The sequence below is a fragment of the Chrysemys picta genome, chromosome 3 (genome assembly GCF_011386835.1).
Source record: "Chrysemys picta bellii isolate R12L10 chromosome 3, ASM1138683v2, whole genome shotgun sequence".
Classification (NCBI taxonomy): Eukaryota; Metazoa; Chordata; order Testudines; family Emydidae; genus Chrysemys; species Chrysemys picta.
In genome coordinates this window covers 94,522,890-94,530,378 of record NC_088793.1, presented here as the reverse complement: position 1 = coordinate 94,530,378, position 7,489 = coordinate 94,522,890, and positions in this window count along the sequence as shown.

Here is a 7,489-nt window from a genome sequence, read left to right as displayed (position 1 = left end):
CAGTCTGATATTTTGCCAGTTGAGAAGAACATCATGCTGTGAAATATATTTCAAATGATGTTTAATTAAAATTTCCTTTCAGAACCTCTTGCTGGCAACATCTATCTTGCTGAAAAAACGGCATGTTTTGTGATGGGTGGAAGCCCAATATAACAGACTGAAAAAACAGTTTCCATCAATTGTAGGTATGGTCCTGATAATTTATTGGATTCTCAAAGCACAAATTGGAGTTATGCCCTTGAAAATCTCTCCTGTTGACATTAAATAACAGGTCAAATTCATTCCTGGTATAATTTCACTGGCATCAGTAGATTTACACCAAGGATGAATAATATAAACACAAATGTTCAGATTGTTAAACCAGTAGCAAAGCAAAATGGGAACTGCCACAGATGATGTCCCTATCCACTAGACCATCCTTACGATTGCTGCAGAAATGCAAAATATTATTAAAACCAGTGGTTTGGCTTGGCTAAAAAATGATAGTATGAATTAACATTGCTTTTAATAGCAGAGTTGTGCCAGCATTGAATCACATTCAAGTAAATGGGGCACCATGATGATGTCATAGTTTGTCATGAAAGGCATGACCATTAAACATTCAGCCTTAAAATTTCATCATAGAATTGCATATACAGTAGAACCTCAGTTACGAACACCTCGGGAATGGAGGTTGTTCATAACTCTGAAATGTTTGTAATTCTGAATAAAATGTTATGTTCCTTTCAAAAGTTTATAATTGAACATTGACTTAGTACAGCTTGAAACTTTACTATGTAGAAAAAAACAATCTTAATTTAAATGAAACAAGCACAGAAACAGTTTCTTTATCTTGTCAATTTTTTTTTGTAAACTTAAGTTTAACACAGTACTGTCCTGTATTTGTGTGGGGTTTTTCCTTTTGTTGTTGCTGTTTTTTTGATCTTATCTCTGCTGCTGCCTGATTGTGTACTTCAGGTTCCAAATGAGGGGTGCGGTTGACCAGTCAGTTCGTAACTCTGAGCATTTGATGTACTTACTATAAATCCTAGAAAATGTTCAAAAGAGCATTCGTAAAACAAAAGAAGTTTAATCAGAGAGAAGTTTCTTTAGTTACATTACCTCCCTCCCCCATTTCTTCTAACAGGCATTTCTTTCAATACTAATGTAATTCTAGGTCAGACTTTAAAAACACAGCATTTGAACTCGTTTTAACTCTATAAATTTGCATCATGATTTCTTGTATGCTCTACTTGAAACAAGAGCTTTAGTCTCTTATAATCCACTCCTCCTCCCACTATGAAGGCTTAATCCTGCATATCAATCTGTTGTCATGGAAATTATTGAAATATTACAAATGCTGGGATGAGTCTTCAATACAGGATCAAGCAAAAGGAAATGAGTTGCAGACAAGGAAGGTTCACTTAAATGTGGTTTAAATATAAGTAAGTGAAATATACAAGAGTATTGTACACACAAATTTATCCTAGGGAATATGTACTTATGGATTGCTTAAAGTGAAAAATCCCATCTTCAAATTGGCAATTGCAATTTAAATGCTGTCATCATAGTTCTGGATCTTGTAGATGTTTCCATTTGTTAGTTTACACTGACCTCTAGGGGACACCATCCTCTGATATATTTCAGAGGCTATTTTTTATACATATAATATAGAATAGCATTGTAAAAGCTTTACTCCTTATTCATCAGGTTTGGAGTCAGGGAGAGTAATTTTTTCCATCTCAGACACAGACACTGTTTTTATCTGGATGTAAGAGAAATGTTGTATAATTACCTCAGCCACTAAGCCTCTTGCCACTTAAAACAACAAATTAATGAAGTCTGAGAACTCAGCTGCTGAGGGCAGGAACCAATTAATACATATATCAACTTGTTGGTGCCACTAGGCATAGCTACCAGGTAACTCAGGGAAGTGGAAGGACATAAGTGCCGATGAAACTTCCCTGCTCTGGGTCTAAGTGAGCCACAGTAACTCCATCTTGTGAACTTTCAACAGCCGCCATGCTAGCAGCCTAATGCTGAAGCAGAATATGTAATGGTTAGCTTTTTAGCAGACAGCTGCAGTTTCGCTCACACTAGCAAACGTAGTGATAAGGACGGGGAAGAAAGGAGGAGGGAAAGGCCTATTACGTAGAGCTTGCAAGGCCGAAGATAAGCATGCGAATGGGAATTTTTCTAACAAGCCACAATGTGTACCTGCTGTAACTGCTCGGGATGGGAGGGGTAGGAGGAAGAAACCAGAACAAAGGAACAGAGGGTCCTGTGGCGCCTTTAAGACTAACAGAAGTATTGGGAGCATAAGCTTTCTTTCTAAGACTTGTATCTGAAGAAGTGAGGTTCTTACCCACGAAAGCTTATGCTCCCAATACTTCTGTTAGTCTTAAAGGTGCCACAGGACCCTCTGTTGCTTTTTACAGATTCAGACTAACACGGCTACCCCTCTGATACAGAACAAAGGCTTACTCAAAACAGCTTGGAATATAAAAGGGAAAACTTGCTTGTATTTGCTGCGCTTCTGATTTGAGACATGCTGGTCTCCTGAGTGCCTTTTCGAGATCTTGAATAAATTTGGTTTGCTTCTCCACCCTGGTGTGTCTATTAGTGTGATGCACACCGGGCAACGAACCCTGTTGCCCCCTTGGGTCCCTCGGGGCCGGCAACAAACTTCTTATGTAAATTATAAGGAAATGATGGCTTTTTTAACATTTAAGGGCCATATGTCCTAATGAGAAGGTGCAGAAAGAAAGCAACTCCGGCGAATCGCTAGCCTCTCCCTTCAGGGTTTCCATGTATTGATCCATCCTGACCAACTGTGAAAGTATCAAGGACACCATTCCTCTGGGGTCAGAGGCCTGCACCTGGCCGATTAGACCCATCTGCTGCACTTGAGAAAAGAGCTGGAAATTAATTGGCTGATTCTCATAAAAGAGGGCAACAGGAAGTGAAGGTGGGAGATAGTAATGCCCTCTGGAAAGCTGAGGGGGCTGGGTACCCAGTGGACTGCTAGTGGAGCAACTGCAGTGAGGAATTGCTCCAGAAACCAAATGGACATCAGGGGGATGGTGTGAAGACAAGTCCTTTTATTACTGAAGCTCTGAGGTAAGAGTTAGGACGTTTTGGGTTGCTGAACTTACTGGTGTGAGGGACAGACTTGGAGAAGGGACTACTCAGCCTACACCGACTTTGAGGGAGGAATCTGTGAGGTTTTGATATCTTTTGTTAAGAAGGCTTAAAATAAAAACTAACCCTGTTGGAAACTGCTTCTCTGGGCTCTACGAGAGAGCTTCAGGCAGAATCACCCCAGGGAGTGAGCTGGCTCAGCAAGAGGAGGAGGGCACTATAAGATAGGTCCCAGTTTTTCACAGATGGTGCCTGAATAGGGACGTGGCCTGAACTCTTCCATCAAGAAAAGCTAGAGAGGAGATACTCTGACTAATGGTAAAAAGAACAGGAGTACTTGTGGCACCTTAGAGACTAACAAATTTATTAGAGCATAAGCTTTCATGGACTACAACCCACTTCTTCGGATGCATACTATCTCCTGCAGGTGGAGAATGAAAGGAACCACCAGTTCCAGGTGGCACTCTTGGGCATGCAGCAGCACCTGCAGGAAGCCCAACTGGCCAAGTATGACCAGGACAGTTCCAAGTAGAAATGGCCTACTTGCTCTCACAGCAACCACTGGGATATGGGAACAACCACGGAAGGGAGGCCTGCTCTGGAGCTTTACCCAGTCTTACCTTGACCAAGGTGGGTAGCATTATTGACCCAGAAGCTTACCTGACCACGTGCGAGCATGTCACCACCACAGTGGGCTGGGAGAGGAGGTCTTGGGGTGGTGCTACTAGCCTAGTACTTCACTGGAGAGGTCCAACCAGCTGACCAGGCCTTGAGTGTGAATCAGGCACAAGTCTATACAATGTTAAAGGCCATCATCATGGACCACCTTGGCCTTTTTAAAGGCTTAATGAAAGAAATTTCAGTCAGAGCCATTCCTTAAGGCGGCATGCCCCTGGGCGGTAGCTCAGCAGAGCTGGGACCTGGCTACTCAATGGTTAAACCTAGAGGCTAAGACAGTGGTGGAGGTCATGGACAATATTGTCCTAGAAAAAAAACCTGCACATTTCCCCTATGGTGTTATAAACCTGGGTTCAATGGTTTTGTCCCACATCCACTGAGGAGGCAGCTGAGACAACTGAGAGGTTCTTGGAGGCTGAATTACCTAGGAGTGGGAAAGCTAGTGTCATGGTAGGCTGGCCACACTTAGAATGTTGATGAGAGACAACCTACCAACCCAGTGAGGGTTGTTGTAATGGTCATCCTTGAGCAACTGAAACTTTACCCTCATCAGAGGCCCATCGACAAAGAACAGGGGCCCTAAAGTCCCAGACTTTCAAGGGATCATCACCGTCCTATGGTGAAAGGCCAGTAGTATATTATTGCTGTGGGCAACCTGGGCATATCCAACAGGAATGCCCTATGTTGGAATATTACTACTTAGGATGCCTTTGACCAAATTGTGGAGAACCCAAACCAACCAACAGAACTGACCCTGAGACCCTTTGTGGTCCTGTCTAAAAATAGGGCCAAACACAGAGGGATTGATAGACTCGAGGTGTGGGTAAATTCTACTTCACCAGGACTTAGACTCACTCACAGCCCTGGATCCAGAGAGAGCCATTCAGATTTCCTGCATTTGTGGATAAACTTCTACATACCCAATGGCTTCTGCCATTTTACAGATAGCAGATCAGATAGGGCACCTCTGAGTAGGAGTGGCAGATCACCTATCCTGGCCAGTGACCCTGGGATGCAACTGGAAACATCTTTGGATGCTCCTGGCACGAGAATCAGTTCCCTCCATTCCCAGACCCTGTTCAGATGCAAGAAAAGAACCCCTCCCCCAAAAATGCCTCCCCATCACTCAGTCTGATCTTTTAGGGTACGTCTATACTTACTTCCTGGTCCGGATGTAAGCGATCGATCTTCTGGGATCGATTTATCGCGTCTTGTCTAGACGCGATAAATCGATCCCGGAAGTGCTTGCTGTCGACGCCGGTACTCCAGCTCAGCGAGAGGAGTACGCGGCATCGACGGGGGAGCCTGCCTGCCGCGTCTGGACCCGCGGTAAGTTCGGACTAAGGTACTTCGAATTCAGTTACATTATTAACGTAGCTGAATTTGCGTACCTTAGTCTGAAGCGGGGGGTTAGTGTGGACCAGGCCTTAGAAGTCTCATGAGGGTACCAGGGCTCACAAAAACAGCCAAAGAAACCTTGGAAGGGAGGACAAGCCTATGCATGCCGGAGGCAACTCCATGGAGCCAGGAGAAAAATCTTCTGAAAGGGTAGACTCTAGGGAGGGAACATCCCAGCAATTGGTAGATTATCCCCCACCCAAGGACACTGCAGAGCCTCTTCCCATCCTAGACTACAGCATCCTGAGCAACTGCTTTGATGTTGTAGCAGCTCAACCTGACAGTCAGATGCTCTGGGAATGTTTCAACCAATTCACCACAGTCAACAAGGTGGTCATATCTGTACACTCACCAGTTTCCCCACTTTGAATTATGGGATTAGATTTTATTTTTTTAACCAAGAAGAGAGACATCCCAAAATTAAAGAACCCAGTTTATCTACTCCTAGTCCCCAGGCCTGCCTGTTGGGAGCTCCTACAGCTAGCCCATGCTCTTGCCATGTCCAGACACTTACCTAAGGTGAAAACCTGAAAAAGATTGTTGGCCCAATTATTTTGGTCAGGGATAGATAAAGAAGTATATGATTTTTGCTTATCATCCTTAATTGATATCCAAATACTGAAGCAGCCTAGTTGCATTGTGAGCTCTCTGGAAGAAACCACCCATAGCCAAGAGAGATCAGCTCCTATTGTCTAGCCTTGAGTCATCAGTTTACCTATAAACAAATCTAGTGTTTTCCCTTGAACCACTGTATTTTTTTCTACAAAAATCCTTACTCACCCTCCAGTAAGCGTTCTGATGCTTAGATCCAAACTATGCATTAGTTCCACTGGGACTCCATCTCATCCTGACTGATCATGCTGGGGGCTCTGGCCTGTCTCCAGCACTCACGACCCTTCGCTACCACCATCACCTGGAAATCCCGACCAGTTCACGCCTCATGGAGTGGGTGAGATCCCCCTGTTTCTCTCTCTCTGTTTTCCTTTCTACCTTAGGTATTAACCTTTAATAATGTATGTTATGTTGGTTTAGCCCTCCTTGTGTAGTTATCACTATTATTCAATAAATAACTTGTATGGTTAAGTTGGTTGCTTCTCTCTCTCTTGCTGAACTTTACTCTTTTGTGTTTTTAGCTTCCCCCATTCACTCTACAGCAACACTTCTTTTACCTATGTTAAAGATCCCTGCAGCACCCAAAATACTGTGGGGTTTGCTCACCAAGTAGGTTACTGCCAGTACAATTGTGATGTGAGAGTGGGAATAGGGACGTGCTGAATCTGGGACTCATAAGGGTAACAGCTTGAAAGTGCTGCTTGACCCAGTCCATGGAGCCCAGGGGCATATAAGGAGAGGCAGATTGAAAGTGCTGCTTCCTCCAGCCCGGTGAGCCCAAAGACATATAAGGGGTTAGCCTGACAATTCTGATTGACCCGGTCCTCTCAGACTTGCTCTGTTAATGTGTGTGTGTGTATGTGTTCATCCGGCTCTGGGGTTGGAGAAACCTAGCCCTAGGGAACCTAGGTCCTACAGGATAGCTCCGTTGGGAGGGGACTTGCAGAAGGGAGAAGCAGAGCTCCATATGAAGAGACAAGCAGTACATTGATAGAATTACAGAACCCGCCCGCCCCAGAAAAGTAATCTGAATAAATGAGCACACCCCAAAGTAATGGGCAAATCTGGTAACAATCCATAGGCAGCGAGATCGGTGATCTCTCGCTCACAGACCTTAACTATGCTGCTGATGTTGCTCTTTTAGTACAGAGCCCCAACAGGTTTCGTGAGGCACTCCAGCATATGGAGGAGGAGTCAGCTAAGACTGGTCTCCATGTTTCATGGTCAAAGACAAAACTGCAAAATCTAGGACCAGGTCCATCCGTGACTCCAGTCTCTTTGAACAGTGAAACCGTCAAACCAGTTTCCAGCTTTTGCTATCTGGGTTCTATACTTACCAGCTCCTCCAATTCTCACATGGAGGCTCTTCATCGGATTGGCATTGCAGCATCTGCCATGATCCATTTACAACAGGTATGGAATCAACATCATCTTAGTATGACAACCAAGTTCAGGATTTATTCGAGATGTATCCTTCCCATACAGTTGTACAGTTGTGAAACATGGACACTACACCGCTCAGACTGGACAAAGCTGGAGACAAAATGTCCACTTCATATATTGGGCATAAAGTGGAATGACTTCATCTGTAATGCAGATGTTTATGGTCGCTTAGGTCTACAGACTATTAGGGCCATTGTCTGCAGGCGGTGCAGTATGCTTTTTGGACATGTTACAAGGA